The sequence below is a fragment of the Schistocerca gregaria genome, chromosome 2 (genome assembly GCF_023897955.1).
Source record: "Schistocerca gregaria isolate iqSchGreg1 chromosome 2, iqSchGreg1.2, whole genome shotgun sequence".
NCBI lineage: Eukaryota > Metazoa > Arthropoda > Insecta > Orthoptera > Acrididae > Schistocerca > Schistocerca gregaria.
In genome coordinates this window covers 460012643-460038749 of record NC_064921.1, presented here as the reverse complement: position 1 = coordinate 460038749, position 26107 = coordinate 460012643, and the positions used below count along the sequence as shown (strand labels likewise).

General features: G+C 41.1%; 1 protein-coding gene across 1 annotated transcript in view; it reads right to left on the bottom strand.

The window, feature by feature from the left end:
- Positions 1–9964, bottom strand: part of LOC126325841 (alpha-tocopherol transfer protein-like) — a 98325-nt gene extending 88361 nt beyond the window's left edge. Inside the window, exon 1 of the mRNA XM_049995336.1 lies at positions 9891–9964. The gene's annotated coding sequence lies outside the window, so the exon portion shown is untranslated. The remainder of the gene's footprint in view (positions 1–9890) is intronic.
- Positions 9965–26107: the final 16143 nt, after the last annotated feature.

The window sequence follows — 26107 nt, the reverse complement described above, 5'->3', positions numbered from 1 at the left end:
TGTATCTGTAGATTTCTGAGACAGCGATCACTTGAATCATCTGCTGATCGTTCAAAAAGTAGTAGGTAAATATTGACTGGGAGAAAGGAAGCCGCCTGGTAGAAATTTGCGCTGAGTATAATTTAATTGTCGCTAACAATTGGTTTAAGAATAATAAAAGACGGTTTTACACGTGGAAGAGGCCTGGAGATAATGGAAGGTTTCAGACAGGAAGTGCAGTCTGATAGCTAGACAGAGATTTAGGAATAAGATTTTAAATTTTAAGACATTTCTAGGGGCAGATGTGGACTATGACCACAATTTATTCGTTATAAACTGTGGATTAACCCTGAAGAAATTGGAAAAAGTTAGGAAATTAAGGAGATGGGACCTGGGTAACTTGAAAGATCTAGAGGTTGTTGAGCGTCTGAGGGAGCATTTAGGGAACAGTCGACTAGAGCAGATGAAAGGAATACAGTAGAAAACGAATGGGTAGCTTTAAGAGAGGAAACAATGAAGGAAGCAGAGGGTCGAATAGGTTAGACGACAAGGCCCAGTAGAAAGATTTGGATAACACAGGAGATACTGAATTTAACTGATGAAAGGAGAAAATTTAAAAATGAAGCAAGCGAAAGGAAATACGAACGTTTAAAAAATGAGATTGACAGAAAGTGTAAAATGCTAAGCAGGAATGGCTAGAGGCCAAATCTAAGGATTTAGAAGCATATTTCACTAGGGGAAAGATAGATACTGCCTACAGGAAAATAAGAGGAATCTGGGGTAAAGAGAAGCAGCTGTATGAATGATCAAAAGCTCAGGTGGAAAACAAATCCTAAGAAAAGAAGGGACAGCTCAAAGGTGGAAGGAGTAATAGATGATCTATACACGGGAGATGAACATGAAGGCAATATAACAAAAATATAGTGGACGTAGATGAAGAAGAGATGGGATATGTGATACTGAGAGATTAATTTGACGGAGCTTTGAAAGATCGAGGGTGAAACAAGGCCACGGGGGTAGAGGATATTCCGTCAGTGCTACTGACAGCCTTGAGAGAGACAGACATGGCAAAACTCTTCCATCTGGTGTGCAAGACGTATGAGACAGACGAAATACCCTCAGACCCACAAGCTGCGACATAGTCGCGAACTGAACAGTGACCCGAAAATGGAGGAGGAGGAGGAGGAGGGGATTAGTGTTTAACGTCTCGTCGACAACGAGGTCATTAGAGACGGAGCGCAAGCTCGGGTGAGGGAAGGAAATCGGCCGTGCCCTTTCAAAGGAACCATCCCGGCATTTGCCTGAAGCGATTTAGGGAAATCACGGAAAACCTAAATCAGGATGGCCGGAGACGGGATTGAACCGTCGTCCTCCCGAATGCGAGTCCAGTGTGCTAACCACTGCGCCACCCCGAAAATTTCCTTTATTTCACATCTATTGTCACAAACTTTTATGTCATCAGACCACCACCGGTTTCGGTCCATAATGACCATCTTTAGATCTGCAGCAAAATATAGGAGAAACACAAATACAACTAGCAGATTGTCTACCGGTAGTTTGATGGCATGAAAATATGTGACTATAGACGTGAAGTAAAGGAAATTTATATCCTCAGACGTCAAGAAGAATGAAATAATTCCAATTCCAAAGAAAGCAGTTGCTGACAGGTGTGGAAATTGCCGAATTATCCGTTTAATAAATCGTAGCTGAAACATACTAACACGAATTCTTTATACAAGAATGGAAAAGCTGGTAGAAGTAGACAACGGGGATGATCAGTTTGGATTCCGGAGAAATGTAGGAACACGCGAGGCAATACTGACGCTACGACTTTAGCTTACGTAGGCTTAGAGAAAGCTTTTGACAATGTTGACTATAATACTCTTTGCAATTCTGAAGGTAGTAGGGTAAAATGTAGGGAGCGAAAGGCTATTTGTAACTTTTACATAAACCAGACGGCAGTTACAAGGGACGAGGGACATGAAAGGGAGGCAGTGGTCAAGAAGGGGTGAGACAGGGTTGTAGCCTATCACCGATTTATTCGACCTATACACTGAACAAACAGTATAGGAATCCACAGAAAAATTTGCATAGGAATTAAAGTTCACGGAGAAATAAAATATAAACTTTAAGGTTTGACGATGAGGCTGTAGTTCTGACAGAGACAGTAAAGGAGTTGGATGAGCGGTATCTTGAAGATATAAGATAAATATCAACAAAAGCAAAAAACAGATAATGGAATGTGGTCGAATCAAATCAGGTTGTGCTAAGGGGATTAGGAAAGGAGACACTTAAAGTAGCAGATGTATTTTGCTATTTGGGCAGCAATGTAACTGATGATGGCAGAAGTAGAGAGGATATAAAACAAAGACTGACAATGGCAGGAAAAGCATTTCTGAAGAAGAGAAATTTGTTAGTCGCGAATATAGATGAAGGTATTTGTATGGAGTGTAGCCACGTATGGAAGTGAAACATGGACGCTAAAGAATTTAGACAAAAACAGAATAAAAGCTTTCGAAATGTGGAGCCCCATACCGTCACCTATGACTTCCTGGCATCCCCAAAGCAAAATATGAGGATTTGCAAATTTTGATGCAGTTTTGTGGCCCAGATGCTCAAGAATATTATTGTAATTTCTCAGCATGTCGCAGGTGGTAGATGTAGTGCGCTGTGTGGGGGACTATCCATGTGGTGGCAGATCTCTTGCAGACAGGAAATGACTTCAAGTCTGGTGCTGTTATTATTATTGCGGCGAAGTGGTTTCATGCGGTTCTGTTTATCACGCTAAGTATCAGATGTATCAGCACCTCTTCGTTAGAAGTAAATCGACGGCCACGAATTCAGGGCTGTAAAAATATGGTTGGCCGGGGTGGCCGAGCGGTTCTAGGGGCTACAGTCTGGAACTGCGCGACCACTACGGACGCAGGTTCGAATCCTGCTTAGGGCATGGATGTGTGTGATGTCCTTAGGTTAGTTAGGTTTAAGTAGTTCTAAGTTTTAGGGGACTTATGACCTCAGCAGTAAGTCCCGTAGTGCTCAGAGCCATTTGAACCATTTTTTGTATAAATATGAAAATCGTTTGGGGAAAGATCGGGACAGTATGGAGGTTCTGTAAGGGCTTCCTAGCGAAATTTCAGTAGTGCTGTAGAAAGAATCTTTGCAACATATTGGCAGGTATTGTCCTGCAACAGAATGATGCCGTCCGTCAGCGTTTCGAGTATGCTACAGAAGCTACACGGCCTCCATACAGTCCTGGCCTCTCCCTGTGCGATTTCGATATATATGGAACACTGAAGAAAGACTTTCGTGGGCGTTGATTTGCTTCGGACGAAGAGGTGCACCGCCTGGGTACAATCATGGTTCCACAGGCAAACGAAAACATTTTTCCTTAAGGCGCTCACTGTCTTGTCTCACAGTGAGATAAATTTATTAAGAGTTATGGCGACTACTTTTGCAATATTAACTGTTTACTTACTTTTTCCCCGTCTGTCTCGTTTACATTTTTTGCTGTGGTCTTCAGTCCGAAAACTGGCCTGATGCAGCACTCCACGCTACTCTAATCTGTGCAAGCCTATTCATCTCCGAATAACTACCGCAACCTACATCCTACTGAATCTGCTTACTACATTCGTCTCTTGGTTTCCCTCTGTGATTTGTACTCCCCACCCTTCCCTCCAATACTAAAGTGGTGATCCCTTGATGTCTCAGAATATGCCCTATCAACCGATCCCTTCTTTTGGTCAAGTTGTGCCACAAATTTCTCGTCCCTCCGATTCTGTTCAGTACCTCCTCATTAGTTACGTGATCGACCTATCTAATCATCAACATTCTTCTGTAGCACCACATTTCGAAAGCTTGTGTTTCAGGCAGTAATATTCGTCAATAATGTTGTTGACAGGTAATGAATGCATTCTATGTTTCAATAACAGAAGCGGAGGAACATCAATGATCTTGCAGGTTTCATATGGATCAAAGTTTGACTGTAGAAACTGCGAGATAGGACATTTCTTCTTGTTACTTTCACGCTGAAATCGTCCCACTTAAGAAAAATAGTCTCGCTTACAGTCCACTACAACAAAAGGTTCTGGAAGTCGTCTTGAATTTTTAATTATTTGACGCCAGCCGTTTTTGCGTTTCGCGTGTTGTATTGTGTAGACCCACATTTTTGTCACATTCAAGATAGGAATGACTCTTCACTGGAAAATTTACGCGGATGCGTTCTAAACGTCTTTTAGCAAGTACAAAGAAATGACATAAGGGAAACACACTGTATTTCTTGTTCTGTCCTGAGCAAGAATCGCAAACTACATTGAGTTCATGTATACTGCTGTATATGATGCAATACAGCAATCCCACAGCATAGAAGGAACTTCATCCTAACTTTTGTTTGAAATGGTTTCATCGAAAGTATAGAACACGGACTTTCCTGTAGCAAGGCAATGCATATTAAACGAGTAAAATGACAGCTGCCGTCCGTAGTACATCAAACTCGTTGAAATATTTAGGGAAGTGGGTGATTTTTCTGATAATCCATCGTAATTTGATCTTCCTACACTGCAGCCGATCCGTCCGCTTTACTCATAAAACTTGTTAGCCTTTCTTTTGTGTAGTTCATTTTGAACAGAAAAGCATTTTCTCTTCTTAGAGAAGTCTCATTATGACTGATAGCTACCTGTGGTTCAACTTGAGCATCATCGACTAGAAATTTATCACATATGTTGCAGCTATCAGTACTTGGCAGTCAAAACTTACATGTCACAATAGAAACTGGCCAAGAGAAAAAGTAGGACTCGAATACTGAGGGTTTCGTTTTGCGTTTCGCCTGTTATATTGTGCAGGCCCACATTTTTGTCACATTCAAGATGGGAATGACTCTTCACTGGAAAAGTTACGCGGTTGCGTTCTAATCTTCCTTCAGCATGTACTAGTTCATCCATCCTAGAAAACGAGTCTCTCAACGATTGTTGCCTGTTTTCAATATAGATACAGGCAAGATATCGGACTTGGGATTGCAAGAGCGTACCGGTATGAAAATATTTATAGTAGATCCTCAGATTAGCCCCAATATACAAGAAGAAGCGAGCAGCGAACTTCAGTTTATTATGCAGATTTAGAAGATTTAATGAAATATATTTTCTTATTAAATCATGCCTACTAATTACATTTTATGTTTGCAGGCAGTAATATTCGTCAATAATGTTGTTGACAGGTAATGAATGCATTCTATGTTTCAATAACAGAAAGATATTTTTATGTGATATTACTAAAGTTTACCAATTTCCCGACTTTTTCTGAACTTGTACTGTGAAACCCTGCTTCTTGCAAAATTTCATGAGTCTACGTTAACAGGAAGTACCCTATAGCTTTTGATGAGTGTGTTTGTATTAAACTACGTAACATTAATGGCCGAATCTTTTGTTCGCGTTGATTTTTTACATCGCCAAGGAACCATAGATTTAATAGGTGACATAAATCTGAATTTGATATGCCAACCTGTACACGAGAATAAGGGGTCTTATCAGACGAACAGACAAAAAGATAGACGGAGAAAAATGACAAAAAATATTTGCTCATGTTGTATAATTACAAATTGAAAGTTCTGTAATTTTTTGCTTTACATTCACTGTGAAACCTTGTTTCTGGCCGAATTTCATGATTCCAAGTCAACGGGAAGTACTCTACAGGTTTTGATGAGTGGATTTTCGAGTTTCAAATTATGTGACATAAATAGTGGCATATTTTGCTTGAATTGATTTAGAAGCTTAAATGTTTTACATTGCCCAGGGATCATAGACTTTGGTACGTGAGATGAATTTGAGCTTGATGCGCCAATCTGTTTCTGAGAAAATGGAGTCTCAATAAACGGAGACAGACAGATGGAAAAAATATTCTTTCCTTATTACATGATTACAAATTAGCAATTTTTGAATGTTTTCCTTTACTTGTAGAGTGAAATTTTACACCTTCGGAAATTTCATATTCTTATTCATTTTTCGAAACTCAAGCTTATTTATCTCCCACTTCGAGCCGGATATTTGAAAGGCGCCGCGGCTGTTTATGATGAGGTCAAGGGAGCCGTGGACAAAGTTGGATTTGAAACTACAAAAAGAATAATTAATTTAAAATTGCTATATATTTCTTTAAGAAATCTCATTCTTTGAAGATGTACGAAAATTGTTTTATAACCATCTTAGACCTGTTGCAGTGTACGGCAATCAGCAAGCAGAGTTTCTCGTATGTGAGGGAACGTCTACTATCGGACAACACTTGCTTCTAGTTAGAAAATCTCGCTGTACTTGCTGAAAGAGCTCTAATATGCACTTTAATTTCAAAAACAAATCTAAAAAAAAACACCAATTTCGATATTGCACAAATGAACATTACTTTTGGCAGAATATCGACACAAAACATCAATATTTTTGTGTAAATAGCCATACTCCATAACAAGTTCACAAAAACAACTGACGGGAGAATGATAACAAGTGAACAACGTTGCTTCTTTTTCCTAGAGGCAAGGCCATTGCTCGTTCTTGCCAATATTAAAAGAAAGAATTATTGTTTCATAAAAGGATGGTGAACACAAAAATGTATAAAATGAAGAACAGGGCTTTAACAAGACCAACAGAAAACAACATAAATGGCGGAAAATCGTGAAATCTTGCAATGTAGAAATGGGTTTTACTAATAAATTGTTTATTTTTATAACACTTGACAGTTATTAAAAGTGTACTCTAGAAAATAATACGAGAAAATGATGGGCAATAACAATTTCCTGAAAATTTATAATTCATCCGTATGGGGAAAAGTTTGGCCTTGAAACCTGCAGGCGCCCCTGAAGCTTATGACGTGTCTTCCATAAAGAACGAGAAGAAGAAATCCTTGCTGAGGTTTTTAAAATGGGAAAGCGATTTTATGGATTTACAGTCAACGATCTATGGAGATTAGCATTCCAGTTGACAGAGAGGAACAAAATACCAGATGGTTTCAATTAAGGGTCAGAGACGGCAGGCAAAACGGCGCTCTAATTAGTATTCGGAAAACTGACACGATGCCTAGAGGAGAAGCTTTTGACAAGATCAGCGCAGATAAGTTTTTGATATCCTTAAAACAGTACCGTACAAGAACAGTTTCATCCTTCTCATCGCTTTTACATAGATGAAACCGTTGACATGTCGGCCCAAGAACAACAAAGTGCTTGCACTTACAGGATATTTGAACGCCTGTGGCGTTGTATCAGCTGAGAGTAGGTAACTGTCCACTTTTGGAGTCTGTGTGCCCACACTGGCCCCTTTACCCCGTCGGAGTGGGAAAAGTGGCCACTATGTAAGGCTTCAGAAAAATGATTAAAGTTCCTATTTATTATATACGCTGAAGAGTAAAGATCTCAATATCTCGGAGGAGCTGTGCGACAGAAACGAAAGTTGGAAGGCATGTTTCGTAGTGCCACTATAAAGATGAAAGTCGCGTTTGCTCTAAACACGCGCTGTAACGGTTGTGAGCTTTAGTTACCGTTGACACTGGGCGTGGTAAGTTGATTTTAGTCAAGAATGCCTTTAAGGCGACAAAGACTCCATTATCAACACCTCGCTGAGTTTGAATGCGGTCTTGCAATATGGCTACGAGAAACTGCATGTTTCTTCTGCGATATTACAGAAAGACTTACATTGTTGCTGGGATGCTGTCAGCGGTGGTCACGAGAATACACAACCGCAAGAACGCCAGGCTCCAGATGGCCACGTGGCACTATCGAGAGGGTGCTGCTGATGATGATGATGTTTAGTTTGGGGGGCGCTCAACTACGCCGTCATCAGCACCTGTACAAAGTCCCAATTGTTACACAGTCCAAATTTTTCACAGACCACTCTAGCCACTGCAAATTTGTACGTCGATCTAGTGATTCGACCTATTGAGCTGTTATACATGAGCAGTAGTCCGGTGGGTGTTTTCCAATAGGTGACCTCCGCCTACATAAGGCTGTTGTAACCCAGTGTGGTCTACAGAGTGCCGACATGTTGCTTGGCCTGCTCGATCACCAGTTGTATTTCCAATCGAGCACATATTGGACATCACTGGATGGCAATTCCAGCGTCATTCACAAACAGCATTAACCGTCACTGCACTGACTAAGTACAACAGGCGTGGAACTCCATTCCACAAACTGACATCCGGCACCTGTACAGCACAATGCATGCATGATGGCATTCAACATTCTGGCGGGTACGCCGGTTATCAGTGTACCAGCATTCCACATTTGTAATGGCTATCTCGGACGTACAATAACTTGTGATCGTGCAATGTTAATCACTTACATATGAAGGGCTCATTTCAATAGTGATAAAGTCCATTTTTGTTCATTCTGTTGAGATACCAGAAATATTCAAGTATACACACTTGAATATTTCTGGTACTTCAAATGCAGTTTTTTCAGCGCTCATTTAACTTTAGGACTCTGTATCTCAGAATGAACAAAAATGGACTTGTACCACTATTGAAATAAGACCTTCATATGTTACCTAGACGAATGTATTCCCGAAATTCCATTACTCTACATTAATTATTCTTTGGTGTAGTGATTTTTTCCATCAGTGTATATTTTTACTTGTAAATATTTAGTGTGATACCTTATAAAACGTGATTTCAAACCAAATGTGAGGAACACATTTTAAAATTGTACTCTATTACTTTGTTTGAAATTAGTCAAAATGAGGAAATGTGAGGAACACATTTTAAAATTGCACTCTATTACTTTGTTTGAAATTAGTCAAAATGACTTAACTCATAGCTGATTACGCAGACAGGCTTATCTTGAAATAGAACCACTTGAGACAGAACTGGCACTTGCTACTAAGCTCTTGTGGCATGTTGGGAGGGGTGGGGGGGAAGAAGGGTTAGCACAAGCGCTACCTCCATGTGTAGATACTTGACAAGAATGTTTTATGTTGGACACATGGTAGTTGTGATTTTTTTTCTGTTTACGAAACAAACATACGAAATGGACAGTCTTGCTTTACATTGGCCAAATAACAATAGTTTAACGAGTTCAAAAATGTTCAAATGTGTGTGAAATCTTATGGGACTTAACTGCTAAGGTCATCAGTCCCTAAGCTTACACACTACTTAACCTAAATTATCCTAAGGATTGCATTAACGTACATAAGGGCATTACTGCAACTGTGCCGTTTGTCAGATATATTTCGAAACAAAAAGGTGCCAGAACTGACCAAAAATGCCACAAAGAACTTCTCATTTGAGTACAGCATTAGGCAGTAAAGATAATGAATACAATAATCATCTTGCTGTGGTTGGAAGCTCCTGTTCACGCTAATCAAATATGGCTTTTAAAAACCAAATAAAATGGAATAGAGAACACAGTTCCTTGTTTCCTCGTAAATACTTTCCAGGTATCCCTGTATTTATAGTTCCTAGCGTCCGTTCTCCTAAGAAATATCCATGACCATTTGGAATCTGTCTTGAACTCGAAGAATTAAAGTTCGTGTAGGCAGAATCTATAGATTATTAAATATTATTCTGTGAGTAGTTTTTCTGTCTTGGAAACTGATACGCCAGATCACTTAGTAACTCTGCTGTATTAGAGACTTAGCACAGTGTAAGCAACATAAATCCAAACCCCCATCAAGCTATTTGAAAGCTTAATACAAACACGATTAATATGATAAATTTCGAAGAAGTTAGGGGTTACCAATAAATTATAGATCGACAGATTGTAATCGTACACGACTGATTTTCTTGCGACAAAATATCCTTCTGCGTGCTGAAGAGTAATATAGCTCAAAAGATGTGACGTTTCTAAAAGCGACGTCGTAACAGTTTTCACTACAGAACGATTCTTCTCGCCTCGGTGCCTGAAGCTGGTGTAATTATTTCGCATACACATTAATGAAACTACTTACTGATTGACACTTCACTGTAGCTATGGTGTACTGCCTGCCAACACTGATACAGCAGTAGCAACTAAAGGACTGCGGTGCGACATGGTACGTCAGTAAGCTAACGAATTACGTCAGCATCTGGCTGTGTTCCAAACAATACACTGACTCACAATACTGTCGCACATAGTGCTGTTTCTGTATTTTATTTTCTTTCATACTACACTGTAGCTATTGAAACTGTAAGTCATGCTCAGTGCTGGCAAAACAGCCAAAATATAACAGGAGGAACACTGACAGTCACGCAGTTCTTCCCGCAATCGATGTCATGCAAGTGCTGAACAGCAGCCACCACCAGGGATCATTGGCTCAACCACGCGTATTTATAGTCGGTTATATTAGTATTTATAGCTAGCTTGGCCGAGAGAGCCAAAGACAGTATTCAGTGAAGTAAGTTGTTATGAGTAGAAGCAACCTGCTCATTCGCCTTCACGCACAGTGAAGTGGCTGCGATTTGTGGAGGTGAATAAGACGTCTCGAATACACGTGTCGGATTAACCGTTGGTCTTGTGTATTATGAGCCGGAATGTAGCGTTCAGGCATGTTTTCATACTTATTTACATAAATGGTGGTTTGATTCCACAACTTTACCTCTGAGAAACAACAAACAGTTACAATACGAGTATACTCATAACAAAATTTACAAGATTTGCAATCAGATGGCGCACATGACTTTACTCTTTAGGTTAACTAGTAATAGTAAGCATTTTCGACCATTCAATTATAAATAAATTCCAAACTGTAGGACAGCAAACCGACGTCAATAATAATAGTTCATGTATACACAGGGGCGGTTCTAGAAGTCGGTCAAGGGGGGACGGCTAATGGTAGAGGGGGAGGGGATTTGGGGGAATGAAATATCGGTAAACAAGAGTTGGAGTCCTCCACCGACAAAATGGTAAAATTAGGTGATGCTTAAAGTAGTTTTTGGTAACTGTTTTGGAGTTCAGGGAAAAAATGTGTCTACAGAATGTGTGTGCCCGGGAAAATAATACGATGCGACCCAGATGTCCGGCGATTTCGAAGTTTTTGTCTGGGGTCAGCAATTTAAGTGTTGGTAGGCATACCCAGCATATATAGCTTTCTTGATTATTGTAAGTGGTACTCGTACATTAATATACATCCAGTGTATATTAATAAATAATAAGACGTCTATTTTAAGTTAAATAATATTTATTGGTTTAGATAGTAAGCCATTTGCCGCTCTTATTCTTCTGTTAAAATGTGTTTTAAATACATTGCAACCTATATTGCTACATAATTATTTAAAAAATGATTGAATCTGTTGAAGTAATACATTCGCTGATTTCTGAAGTCATTTTATCCGGTGTAATATGATACTCCGTTGCCACCACCCTGCGTATACATGCCGATGCCACACGTAGAAGACACAGGGAAAGTGTACGAGGATATTGAACGGTTAATATAGAATTAAAGGGGAATGAGAGTATCATATTCATAAGGGACTGGAACGCAGTAGTAATTGAAGGAACAGAAGAAAGAGTTACGGGAGAATATGGGTTCGGTGATACGATGAGAGAGGAGAATGAATAAATGAGTTCGCTAAGAAATGTCAGTTTGTAAGAGCGAATACACTGCTAAAAATTCACAAGAATAAGAGCTATAGTTGAAAAAGGCTCGGGGACACGGAGATATCCCAACCACATTACATCACAGTCGGGCTGACATTCTGAAATCTCATACTGGATTGTAAGTCATACCCTGTAACAGACAGATATATGCTCGGATCACAGTTTAATAGTGATGAAGCTTGTTAATTGGACTTGTAAATATTTGCCATGTATTCTTGTTTTTCTGACATGTTCAACATCCTGGAGGAACTCCTCACTACGGATCAATTGGAATGAAAGTAATTCTAATCTAATCTAATCTAATCTAATGTCCGGAAGAATCAATGTGGAAAGAAGTGGGATACTGAAGTACTGAGTGATAATGAGATGCGCTTGTAGTTCTCTAAGACTGTAGATACTGAGGTAATGGATACCACAGAAGGCAGTTCAGTTGAAGAGGAACTGACTTCTCTGTGGATGGTAATCACGGAAGTTGGACAGACAAACACAACAACAAGGAACGTAAATGAGAAGAAACGGTGGATAACAAAAGAAATACTTCAGCTGATCGACGAAAGAAGGAATCACAAAACCGTTCAGGTAGAGAAAGGAATACAGCTATATAAGTAACTTTGTAACGAAATAAATGGCTGCAGGAAAAATATGAAGAAATCGAAAAGGAAATTCTTGTCGGAAGGACTGATTCATCGTATATAAAAGCCAAACAGACTTAGGTGGTATCAAAAGTAATGGCATCAACATTGAGAATGCAATGGGAATTTCTCAGTTAAAGCAGAGGAGAGAGTGTGTGGGGGGAAATTGTACACTGAAGATCTCTACGAGAGGGAGGACTTATCTGCGACGTGGTAGAAGAAGAAATAGGAGTCGATAGGAAAGGCAATGGGATCTAGTCTTAGAGGCAGAGTTTTATAGTTTTGGAGGACTTGCGATCAAATATGGCCGAAGTAAAATATAAAATTACTTCGAAATTTCTAAAATTATTTGGAAAAGTGGCAACCAAACGACTACTGCAGTTGGCGTGTAGAATCTGTGAGTCTGGAAACCCATCGATAGACTTTCGGAAAAAATATCATCCACAGAATCCCGAAGATAGCAAGATCATGTAAGTATGAGAACTATCGCACAGTCAGCTTAACAACTCATGCATGAAAGTTGCTAGTACGAATAATATATAGAAGAATGGAAGAGAAATTGAGGAGCTGTTAGATGGCCATCAGTTTGCTTTCGGAAACATAAAGGCACCAGAGTGGCAGTTCTGACATTGCGTGATAACAGAAGCAAGACTGAAGAAAAATCAAGACACTTCATATGATTTGTGCATCTGGAGCTGCCGGGAGAGACGGGTATTATACAGCACGTACAAAAACCAAGAGGAAAAATGTATAGACTGGTAGCCCAAGAATGAAGTGCTTGGATTAAAAAAGGTATAAAGATACTGAAGCAATCTTTCACCCCTACTGTTCAATTTGTACATTGAAGAAGCGATGAAGGAAATAAAAGAAAGATTCAAGAGTGTGATTAAAACTTAGGGTGAAACGATATCAGTCATAGGATTCGATGATGATACTTCAATAAAAGTGAAGAAGAATTACAGGACCTGTTGAATGGAATGAGTAGCTCAATGAGAGCACGCTATCGAGACTAAACCGAAGAAAGACGAAAGTAATCACGATTAGTAGAAATGAAATTAGCGGTAAACGTAAAATCACAACTGGAGACCACGAAGTAGACGAAGTGAGGCAGAACACACGACGGACGACGCAAGGAGGACATAAAATGCAGACTACTGCGGCAAAGAGGGCACTCCTAGCCAAAAGACGTCTGTTAGTACCAAACATCGCCCTTCATTTGAGAGAGAAATTTCTCAGAATGTCCGTTTGATGCACAGCATTGTATTGTAGTGAACCGTGGACTGTAGGAAACCAGGAAAAGAAGAGAATCGTTGCGTTGAGATGTGGTGCTGTAGAAGGATATCGAAAATTAATTGGACTGATAAGACAAGGAATGAGAATGTTCTCCGCAAAATCAGCGAAGAAAAGAACATTTTGAAAGACTGTCAAGAAGAAGGGAAAGGATGACAGTACATGTGTTAAGATTTCTGGGGAATAACTTCCATGGTACTAGCTAGAGCAGACTACGAGAAAATCTATAGCGTAGGGCAGAAACTGCAATAAGTCCAACAAATAACTGAAGACCTGCAGGGCAAGTGCTGCTCTGAGATAAAGATGTTGGCACAGAAAAGCATGCCGTGACTGGCTGCAATAAACAATTCCTAGACGGCGTGTGATGTGGATTATAATAATTACTTGTTCCTCCTCATCTAATGAGACGCCTCCACTAGTTTCGAACTGACTCATTCCTACTATGAACTAAATATTTTTATGTTTTTTTTGTTAACAATTATTTTTTATGCAGCCAATTAGAAAGCCCACATGAGACGTAAGCTCTGCCGGCAAACTCAGTCTCAAATGTCACGAACACAAAGGCAGTGGAATGCCATTGATTCATTTCTGTTTCGACTGAGACTGCGTACAGACGCGCTTTACAGGATTAAATTACGAAAAACATCTTTGTGAAGGCTAATGCTGCCTATGGCACGGGGAGTGCTATATGAGGGAATTGTTGTGGAAAAGTCGTGTATAATAAAAATTGAGAGTGCAAAGTAATAAATCTGGCGTGAGCTACGCCATTTATACCGTTAGATTCAAATCCTTGCTGTGTTTGAGAAGGTATGGAGATCAAATAAAAGCAGGCGTCTAATTCACAGCTCCCTGGTTTATATTTTGAGTTGGTGAGAGGGCAAGAAGGAAAGAAATGTGAAACTGTGAACATGACTGCTATGAACACTTATATTGTAGCATTAATTTAAAAATCATGGAAACTGAAATGAAATGCAAGAAAGGGTAATTGCTGTTATGAATTGGATAGAAAATGAGATCTAGGAACGTCTACGGTTCATAGTGAGCCAGTGTCTTGGGTTAAACAGGGAAACTTTTGGCATTATCTTAATGCAGTTGGTGTATAAACCACTCCCAATGCCAGTTGCAACCTTGGAAAGAGACGATTGAGCAAATAGTTATACGTTAACCGGCTGCTTGCCTCCTTCCAGAAAATGTAGTCTTCGTGCTGAATTGGGGATACATCCTTTCGCTTCTAGAGGAGTTGAAAAAAAGGAACAGGATCAACGTTGTACAAACATAAAATTTCCAGATCTTGTTTCTCAGCGGAATGTGAGCTGATATGAAACTTCCTGGCAGATTAAAACTGTGTGCCGGACCGAGACTCGAACTAGGGACTTTTGCCTTTCGCGGGCAGAGAGCGCGCAGCCCTCTGACCGAACACGCTGAGTTACCATGCCGGCAACTGAGCTACCCAAGCACGACTCACGCCCCGTCCTCACAGCTTTAATTCCGCCAGTACCTCGTCTCCTATCTTCCGAACTTCACACAAGCTCTCCTTTCTTCCAGGAGTGCTAGTTCTGCAAGGTTCGCAGGAGAGCTTCTGTGAAGTTTGGAAGGTAGGAGACAAGGTACTGGCGGAATTAAAGTTTTAAGGAGAGGGTGTGAGTCGTGCTTGGGTAGCTCAGTTGGTAGAGCACTTCCCCGCGAAAAGCATAGCTCCCGAGTTCGAGTCTCGGTCCCCCACACAGTTTTAATCTGCCAGGAAGTTTCATATATGTCTTTTGTCGTCCCTTGTATTGCGTAAATTACAGTTACCCGGTTCATGGTTCACGGTGCATTTTCAGGTTCCCTGTCAGATGGCTTCTAGAGGCAACAAAAATTTGATTTTTAATATTTCATGTAATTACTGAAAGAATTTAAAAATTTAAAGTACTGTCATAATCTATTCACTAAGAGGTGGAATTTTATGTTAAGATTTAACATTAAGATTTAACACAGTGAGACAAGTATTAGGGTCATTCAAAGAGAAACGAGTCTGGAGGCTGTAAAATTAAAAACGCCTAAGGAATCGTAATGCCATTGTTTATGGGAGAAGGTGCGGTCCGTAGAAGTGTCCTGAGGCCCCATACTCGTCGCTGGAGCGACATAGCCGCGCACCCACGTGACGACAGAGCGGGCATGAGCACGCGTCGACCGACCACTGCAGTCAGTGTCAGCCGCGCTGGAAACAGAGAAATGGAAGCTTCAGACGAAGAGCAAACGGGCGTAGTGCGTTTCCTTACAGCGGAAGGAGTGCGGAGAACGGCACAAGCGGACAGAGAGCACTGAACGTCAGTTGCAATTCCGCGCCCAATCCTACCTCTCACGCAATGGCTGCCACCGTAACTCGCCGGTCTTCATTTAACGCGGCTGTCCACCTGCTGGACAATAGTGTCGGTAAAACAGCATGGCCGGCCAGGGTGGTCGAGCGGTTCTAGGCGCTACAGTCTGGAACCGCGCGACCGCTACGGTCGCAGGTTCGAATCCTACGTCGGGCACGGATGTGTGTGATGTCCTTAGGTTAGTTAGGTTTAAGTAGTTCTAAGTTCTAGGGGACTGATGACCTTGGAAGTTAAGTCCCATAGTGCTCAGAGCAATTTTTGAAAACAGCGTGGCTTTGAGATCTGGTGTCACCGGCCAAAGGCCATCCATCCTTCTTTGTATCGCTTGTGCCGCGCCTTGACCCTTGCAGCGGACATGCTGTGCTCCTCGAATACTTGTGCCATTCTTTGATGAATTTTCGTCTCCGTACTCTACCCCAATCAGGAAACACACTGCACCCCTTCGCTCTTCCTCTGAAGCAACCATTGCTTTGTTTTCACACGACTGACGGTGAGTGTAGTGGATGGTGGATGCGCCCTGTCGTCATATGGGTGGTCGTCGACCATGTCCCTCCAGCGACGAGTTCTGGGTCTCAGTGCTCTTGTGGGGGCCGAGCCTTCCTCCGCGGGCAATAGCATTACAAGCTCTTTAGCGGTTTTAATTTTACAGCTACCGGCTTGTTTCTTTTTGAGTGACCCTAATACACTCCAAGACAAAAAAAGGACACGATGTACCACGAAGGAATTATTCGAATGGGACAGAAATCGATAAATGTGATGTACATTATGTACAGACAAACAAATATTACAGTTTCAGAACAATTGGATGATTTATTTAAGAGAAAGAGCTTCACAAATTGAGCAGGTCAGTTTGAGCGAACTGAGCTCGCCTAGTCACACTGGGTACGGAATTTATCGCCGTGGATCGAGAGGATAGTCAGTTGCCCATTAGATGGCTGGTCATCCTGATGGCGCTCAGAGGAAACTGAGTTACGTAATTGATTGAAGTGATAGTAGGCCCATTCTAAAACACTTGGCTGATTTCTAGATTTTATATATTATATGCATGCTCTGAAATAGAGTCGTGGATTTTTCGTTATTGGTGGAAGCAGTAGACGCTTCCGTTGAGCAAGATGTGGTCTCAATGTTACGAGTATGTTTTAAACAGCATCAGCCTTTTTTCTGGAATATGTAGTTTATTTGGTCTTAATGCAAGCATTGAGTGTTCGTCCACCTCTGCCTCTCATGCAAGCAGCTATTCGCCTTGCCATTGATTGACGGACTTGTTGTATGTCTTCCTGAGGAAGACTGCCAAATTCTGTCCAGCTGGCGCCTTAGTCGTCAAAATCACGAGCTGGTTGGAGGGCCCAGCCCTTAATGCTCCAAACATTGTCAACTGGGGAGAGATTCAGCAGCCTTGCTGTTCAGTGTAGGCTTTGTCAAGCACGAAAACAACCAGTAGAAACTCTCGCTGTATGCGGGCGAGCATTAACTTGCTGAAATGCAAATTTATTCGCGGTGCATTCTTTTCCAGTGTATTACACTTAGTTACTTGCAACAGACGTTAACATATCGGAAATTTCAATTTACCACTCACTACAATGTCTCTGTTCGTGTAGTAAAACTATCGTATCAAGTATGACGTTCTAATTTATTACTTCTTTACTACAACACATTTTGCAGACAGTCTCCTCATATACTACTCAATATACCTGCATAATTGTATAATTGTACGACACACAGTTTATTAGATATGTCGTCATAAACATTGAGACTTCGACAAATGAGCATCTGCTTAAAACGGAACGCAAATTACCCTGATTACACTCATCTATTGTTTGATATCGAGAGCAGTTAGCGACTTCCTACAAACTCTAAACATAATTTCAAACCTTTTATAGATTTTTTCTCGGTTATAATCATAAAGTCAAATATTTAACTATTAACTCATATGCAAAGTAATCACAAGTTTGAAGCAGTTTTACACACGGGAGTCCATTCTTTACAGAATTACTGATAGATCTCAGAAAATTGTATCAACCACGAGTACAATTGTGCCCATCTTGGTGTTTTGTGGATATTTCTACATGTCTGATCTTATACACATCCAGCGACGGTCAATCGCCGGTTTCTTCTTACTGCTGCTACAGTGCATAATAACAGTCATTACAGTGAAGTATGACGTATGCAAGAGGCAGTATCTGCTGTTACCTAGTGCGTTGCCAACATAAAGCGTTCAGCAGAAATCTGTGCTTTCTAAACACAGAAGTGGGGAAAAACTAATCATTATTATCGAGCCAGGAAGTTAAAGATGATCGTTACTTCTAATTACAAAACCACTGCCACAAAAGTGATTGCTGTACATAAAGTGTGTTATAGGAAACAGTCAACAAAATCACTGTAATGGGAACTACACAAAAAAAAACATTAATGGAGAGATGAAGTTGCCAAATATCTTGCAAAACCAGATGAATGCAAAGAGGCTTCAGCGTTACTACAGCCACAAAACGTCTACCTACTGTGACGGGTCAAGAAAACACGAGGGTACTTTGTGTCACGATTTTGGTGTCGCCTTAACTTCTGCCTCAGCAAATAGCTGTAGGTAGTTAAACAAAAGAAATCTTGCAGTAATATTCTAATTTTTGTCTGTACTTGTATGTTGTCGTCTGTAATGTTGTAGAGAACAGCTTCAAACTGATATTCTAGAGCTATAGCAATCGGCGCGTATCAGAGATGAAACTTGAGGCTAAGATCCTGCCAACAAGAAATGGCCATCCGAAGCAGAGTCGACGTTTGGTACAATAACGAAGCTTTTGTCGAATGCACGGGTAGCGCTGTACAATTATTGGCTTTTAACGGTTTCGAAAGAGTTTAATATGGGGCTTATGGACAGTTAATGTCGGATCACAGCTACCTTCTGAGCCAAGATTCAGGGCTGTTTGAGCGAACTGAGCTCGCCTAGTCACACTGGGTACGGAATTTATCACCATGGATCGAGAGGATAGACAGTTCCCCATTAGATGGCTGTTGATCCTGATGGCGCTCAGAGGAAACTGAGTTACGTAATTGACTGAAGTGATAGTAGGCCCATTCTAAGACAATTAACTGATTTCTACATTTTGTACATTATATTCATGCTGTAAAGTAATAGAGTCGTGGATTTTTGGTTATTGATGGAAGTGGTAGACGCTTGTGTTGAGCAACGTACGGTCTCAAAGTTAAGGGCATGTTTTAAAAATCATCAGCCTTTTTCTGGAATAGATAGTTTATTTGGTCTTAATGCAAGCCTTGTGCGAGTAAATTTCCGAGATCCAACCAAGTTGAATTACCGCAGTTATTAATTACGGAACAATTATCGCAAGCTATGTACAGAACTTCCCTTGCTGTTGGAAATAATTGTGGCGATTGATCATTTAAATTAGGAAACACCAGTGGGACATGGCAAGCCTACACCTGAATAAGACTGAGGTTTACTATGATCTTTTAACTTTATGGACCAAAATGGCGGTGGCGCTCTGGATTTTTATTTTTCTTTGTGATTTTGACTGGGTATAGAATTTTGCTGGTACTCGACCACGCACTAGGGAAGATACTGTATTTGTGAAATATTAAGAAAAATAAGACTTTTGAGTGAAAAGTAATTCCTAGTTCCCGACTATTTCTTGATAGTAGTGGAAATTTCCCCCGAAGTATTTTGACATTTGAGTGATAGGCAAAGAAAAGAACAAGAAAGGAGGTTTGAAATGAAGAGTTCAGTACTCGTAATATACATCTCAACAAGAAAAAAAGTCTTGTCCTCCAATTGTTAGTCATAGCTAGATAAACTGTGATAGCTGTCATTATGTATCACTTGAGCAAATCATTTCCAATACTCGTTTCTGAGGTTGAAACCTCCGTTATCAGGTAGGTTCACGCCAATTAATAGGACATGCATGTGTTGTGTGTACGACTTTGCAGAAACTGGCTGCACTGTCTCCAGTGGCCACATGCTTCTGTTCGTGCAGTGTGTACATCGAAGACACTTTGTATTCATCGGTATACTATTTTACGTTTTCATTTCGTGTTTTTTGACTTCCACTAATTTCCATTCTACACCTCCGTAAAATATTATGCAGAGTATTATCCATATATAATAAAAGTTAAACATCCAAGACGGCAGGTTTAAACAAATATTGTTGTGCTTGTGCCGGCGGCTACCGCGGGGACCCGAGCTGAGTCTGACATTGCTCCACTTACTTGTGTCAGACTCCCTCTTTCTCCTTCCCTGCCGGCCTCCCTTGGCCAAGTCTTCCTTTCTCGACCCCAACGGTATTAGGTTTCGAAGCCCGAGAGCGTCTTTACAATTTTCTTATTCCTACTTACAACCCAACTCCTGAGGGGAGCCCACCTCTTAAGAAAAGCTAGCAGTCCTGTAAGCTGTGAGGGTAACACCGCAGGTTGGACGGGAGGCCAGCACCCTCTCTTCGTAAAAAATTAAACATGCTTTCAAGACTACAAGTAAGCCTCGAAACATTACTAACAAAAATAGACGACTTCAATGGCAAAGAAACGGTATACGATTTGGACCGTGGAATGTAAGGAGTCTGTACAAGACAGGAGCTGCAGACAGTGTGGTCAAGGAAATTCAGAGGTACGAATAGACCTGGGTGCACTGCAAGGGTGCGACGATGCTGGGAGCATTGGTGTTGAAAAATGTACAAATCTGTATGGAGCCTGTGAACGAGGTCATCTGTTAGGCACTGGTTTCTGCGTCGGTAAGACGTTGGCCACTAATGTTTCAGAATTCGTTTGAGCCAACCCAAGAATATCTGTTCTAACACTGGACGTAAAGCATATTAAGGCGACTTTTGTGAACTGTCATGCTCCCACGAAGGAGAGCGAATGTGAAGTGAAAGACGAGTTCTATGTACAGCTAGAGGCAGTGATGCACGTTATACCAAATGGACACCTGAGGATCCTCCTGGGTAATGTGAATGCCAAGGTTGGGAAAGAACAAGTATTTCAAGACACAACAGGAAGGCACAGTCTACACAGCCTAAGCAATGACAATGGGATTAGGTTCATCAGCTTCGCTACATCATTAGGGTGTTTCATCTCCAGCACAAAGTTCTAGCGGAAAAACATACATAAAGGAACCTGGGTGTCACCAGATGGGAGAACTGTAAATCAAATAGACCATGTTGCAATTGACCTCAGAGCCAAGAGATGGGTGTTAGACGTTAAGACAGCGCGAGGTGCCGAAGGTGGGAGTGATCATTTCCTGGTCAGAGGCCATTTAAACATACGATGTAAAGGAAGAACGGAGCCTAAGTTAAAAAGAGTGGAAAGGTACCATGTGGAGAAACTGAAACATGAGGCAACGAAGACCGGATACCAGTTGCAGCTTAGTAACCGCTTTGAAGCACTCAGTGAAATGGACATGAATCAGGACCTCGAACTAATGTGGGGAAACATCCAGAGCTCAGTTAGGGATACAGCAAAGGAAACACTCATGGGAAACCCAGTGGGCAAGAAGATCTAGTTTGGAAAGGAATGTGCAGATGCCCTGGAAAGGAGAAAGGAAGCCAGGAACAAGTGGCTGAAGGGGACAAATCTGGCACAGGCCAAAGCAAAATTTGAGGAGGTCCGAAACACTACACAAACAATTCTGGGAACAGCAAAGAGGAAACACATAAGGAATATCATCATTGAAGCAGAAACAGACTTCAGAGGACAAAAGACTAGGGAAATGTTTCTGAAGGTGAAATACCTCTGCAAAGGTCACCAGGCCAAGCAGAAATTTGTCAAAGATTCCCGTGATAAGATCCTGACGAACGATATGGACATTGCTGAGAGATGGAAAGAGTATTTTCGACAGCTGCTAAATTGTGATGAACCCGAACTGCAGTTTGGTTTCCAGTACCCAATTACAGCCGATGCAGACTATCCCCCACCTACCCTGGATGAGATAAAAACCAGATTCAGAAACCTTAAACAGAATAAGAGTCCAGATGAAGATGGAATACAGGCTGAAATGATCCTGGAAGGACGAGAGAAACTTGCAGAAAAAATACACCAACTGATACAGGCAATATGGACCAAAGAAGAATTACCAGGAGAATGGAAAACAGCTCTGATTTGTCCAATACATAAGAAGGGCGACAAACTGAAATGTGACAACTATCGAGGAATCGCCCTGCTTAACGTCTGCTATAAGATCCTGTCCAATTGCCTCATACATAGAACTCAGCCAGTGGCAGAATCGGTGATTGGGGAGTACCAGGGAGGTTTCCGGCCAGGACGGTCAACAGTAGATCACATCTTCAGTCTCCGGCAGCTCACTGAGAATCTGGGTGAATATGGTAAAGATTTGCATATTTTATTCGTTGATTTTAAGAAGGCCTATGGCTGCATACATCGCATGAGCCTGCTCAACTGTTTAAGGGAGTTTGGCATAGCAGAGAAACTCACCAATCTGATAAAGATCTGTCTGAACGAAACACGTGCAAAGGTGAAGTTGGGAAATCGCGTAACTGAGGAGTTTGAAATTGTGACAGGACTAAGGCAAGGAGATGAGTTGTCCCCTATCCTGTTGAAGTTTTGCCCTCGAGAAGATCGTACGCGAGACCTTCCAAGAGAACGAAGGAATTCAAATCGAAGGAAAGAGACTGGCATACTTAGCCTATGCAGACGACGTCTGTTTACTCTCTAAGTCGGAAGAGGAGTTGGAGCAAATGACCAAAGCACTAAAGGAGGCTGCCAGCAAATTTGGGCTAAACGTAAACGAAACCAAGACAGAGTACCTCGTTATGGCGCGTGGTCATTGTCAGACTGCTGATCATCTAGAATCACTGCAGGTTGGGGACCAGTCCTACAAGAGAGTGCAAGAATTCAAATACCTAGGGGCACTTTTCACTGAGAACGCGTCATGTGTAGCAGAGATCAATGCCAGAATACAAGCAGGAAACGGATCTTACCACAGCCTAGCACAACTGCTTCGGTCCAGATATCTCTCCAGACGGTTCAAAATACGACTGTACAAAACCCTGATCCAGCCTGTTGTTCTATATGGCTGTGAGACATGGAGTATCCGGAAACAGGACTTCCATAAGTTCCTTGTTTTTGAGAGAAAAGTGTATCGTAAGATCTTCGGTCCAGTTCTGGATGCAAATACAGGGGAATGGAGGATCAGGTACAACCAAGAGCTTGAGGAACTATACCAGCAGCCCAACATAGCAGGAACTGTCAAAGCCAAACGAATGCAGTGGGCCGGCCATGTAGCCCGGATGGAGGATCACAGATGGCCTCGGAAGCTCCTGGATTTCACACCTACAGAAAAGAGACCGCCAGGGAGACCCAAGAAGCGTTGGGGGATGGACTCCATGAAGCTTTAAACCAAGTGTCAGTCGATGTGAACGGATGGTGGATAGCAGCAATGGACAGAATACAGTGGAGGAGGAAACTTGTAGATGTGTGCGGTCCACTGGGCCTGATCACATAGTAGTAGTAGTAGTAGTAGTAGTAGTTGTTGTTGTTGTTGTTGTGGTTGTGCGGTATAGCTCTGACTCTGACAATATTCCCTTCATACTGGTACCATGTACAAGACTTTCCCGGGGATCATAAATACACATATATATAATTGGCCATCCATAAATTACGTCAGACGAATTTGATGATTTTTTGGAGTCCTCCCCTCCTTGTAACAGGTGGTCACATTTGTGTGAGCCCCCCCACTCTCTCCGTTGGTATGGCGTAATATATTTTGCAGTTTTAAATTTATAAATTATTAAATTCAAGCAGCACTTCCAAAATTATTTATGTGTATCTATATAGAAACATTTTTTCATAAAATTAAGAATAAATCAAACATTTTAGATAATTCACAAAACATGACAAATCAAATGAACGAAACAAAATTTTATCACCTTGTGCCCAAGGACACATATATTTATATTTATGTGAGTGGAATAGCAGTCACTTAGTTCTCGATTTGGATAATGTTTGAACAGTCGAGTTGTCCGCATCATCTTCATTCAACCATATAGCACCACCATCGTTTATCAAACGAAGAAATTCTCTGGCACGTCTAGGTGCTATTCTTTGAGGATGAGTCTTCTTGATGGGCAAAACTTCTTGTTGGCTCTTACGTGATAGCATGTGTTGGTTATTGGCTTCGTTTGAAGAAAATTATAGGCTACAGATGCCACACTATCGTTTAAAGAAGTATGCCTCGACAATAGGGCAATAGCCATCATAGGGAACTTACTTCAAATTTGATGAAGCTCGAGTATGTAGGCCCAGAGTGGGTCAAAACTTCATGTTTCCCTTCAGCACCTTGGTTTATTACAATATCTGCATAAATAGAATAAGTTTGTGTTTTTCAGCGACCATGAAACCATGATATGCTAATTTTACAAGGTATTAATTTTTGTGCTTGAGCATCTGCTGGCACACGTTACACGTTACATAGACAAAGAGAGTACTTGACCAGGGCGCAAAATTGAAGCTAAAGATTCACGGTTTCTTACAGTAGCTGTACAGAATTTGCTTTCTTTATGCTTTACATGAAGCATAGACTGTGGTTTGTTCAATTTAACCACGTGTATTTTTTCCTTCCTTTGTACTGACACGTCTGGGAGAGAGTCTTAAATATAACTCTGATCGACTGATAATACAGCGTTGCTTACGTAGTTCAGTTTGCAAGTTGTTCAATCTTTTGCAACACCACGGTAAGTTCATTGCAGCGACGATAATCAGCTGCGCCACCAAAAACTACAATCTAATTTAAGACTTCAAGTAAACCGGACAGATTTTCTTCCACTCTAGAGCGATCAACAGTATTTAGAATTGTACGAGTTGCTGCTAAGTCGGAATTACTCTCACTAATTTATAGAATTTTTTGTGTTTGGAACAACGACTTCTTTCTGTCGTTTGGGTACGCTGATCTTTCTCTTCAGTGTGTTTCTTTCCCGTTGAAAGTCTTTCCTTAATGCTGTTATTCTTTTTACTACCCTGTATGTCGCCATGTCAACAGCATCGCGTGATAACAGCAAGCTATTGAGCTCAGATTGCGTCTTGTTTGTTTTCTTCCTGCAATTAAAATTAAGCATGTAAAATGTCGAATATGGGCATTTCACACAGTATATATGCCAAATCACCGTGAAGAATCGAGCTACACAATAGTGAGAGTTGCACGGAAATCGACCATGCGCTTTGCTAGATTATCTCCAACAGACAGACAGAAAGATGCGGTTGCCAGCGCTTGCTTTACAATAAGTAGTGAAAAACAATTGAATGTCACTGACTAACTTTTTCTGTTTTTGAATTTGCCACAGAACACTAACTACAGTTTTAGTGGCGGAAAACGAAATCTAAAAACAATATAAAACACAAATTCACTTTTATACCCAAGGGCTCTGGTAGTTTCGATGGTTTTGACGACGAAGAAATTTTCGAAAAAAATCAGTAAGTGTCGCTTTTCGAATCCACTTCATCTTCAACATTGTCACTACTTTTCAAACTTCGTCACAGGGTGTTATCTTCTTTTTGTATATTTTGTTTAGCATAAGATGCACTTCATATAGTTTGCGGTAAACAGTACATAAATTACTTTTCTACTCATTTTAAATTTGTTAAATTAATTGAAACTGACAAAATTGTAGAACTAAGAAAAACACATCTATCCCTCAGTGAAAGTCAGGTTTCGACAGAATGATATAAACAATTCAATATAGACGAATCAGAGCAGTGTCGGTTTTTGTCAAAGCCTCAAAGGCGGTATTGGCCTTTCGGCGTATGTCCAAGGTGGCAGCGGAGTTACGGAGTTTGAACAACAATCTCATCGCGCGGCCTTAGCAAATAATAATGGCAGTACTGAAGATGTTTAATAGTTTTTTCCTTAGCGTTCAAAAAGTTTAGAGTCGAAATACAAACCAAAACAACTCTTTATACATGTAACGTCACGAGCTTATGGTTCGCCCCCCCCCCCCCCTTTGTCACATAAGGCACACTTTGTTGACCTCCTTCCTTCCCCCTCAACATGTGACATAATTTATGGACGGCCTCGATGAATTTCCGGCTCAAGAGTTAGTAGTATGATGATTGAAATATTAGCTGTCTTACATGAAGACTTAAAATCTCAGCGATCAATTCGAAATTTGGACTGTCTGCAGTCTCAATAGGTTATTTTACTTATTTACTCGTATGGCTAGGGCCTTACGTCGGGCGGCCGTTCGCCGGGTGCCGGTCTTTCAATTTAACGCCACTTCGGCGACCTGCAGTCGATGGGGATGACAGGATGATGATGAGGACAGCACAACACCCAGTCCCTGGGCGGAGAAAACTCCCCA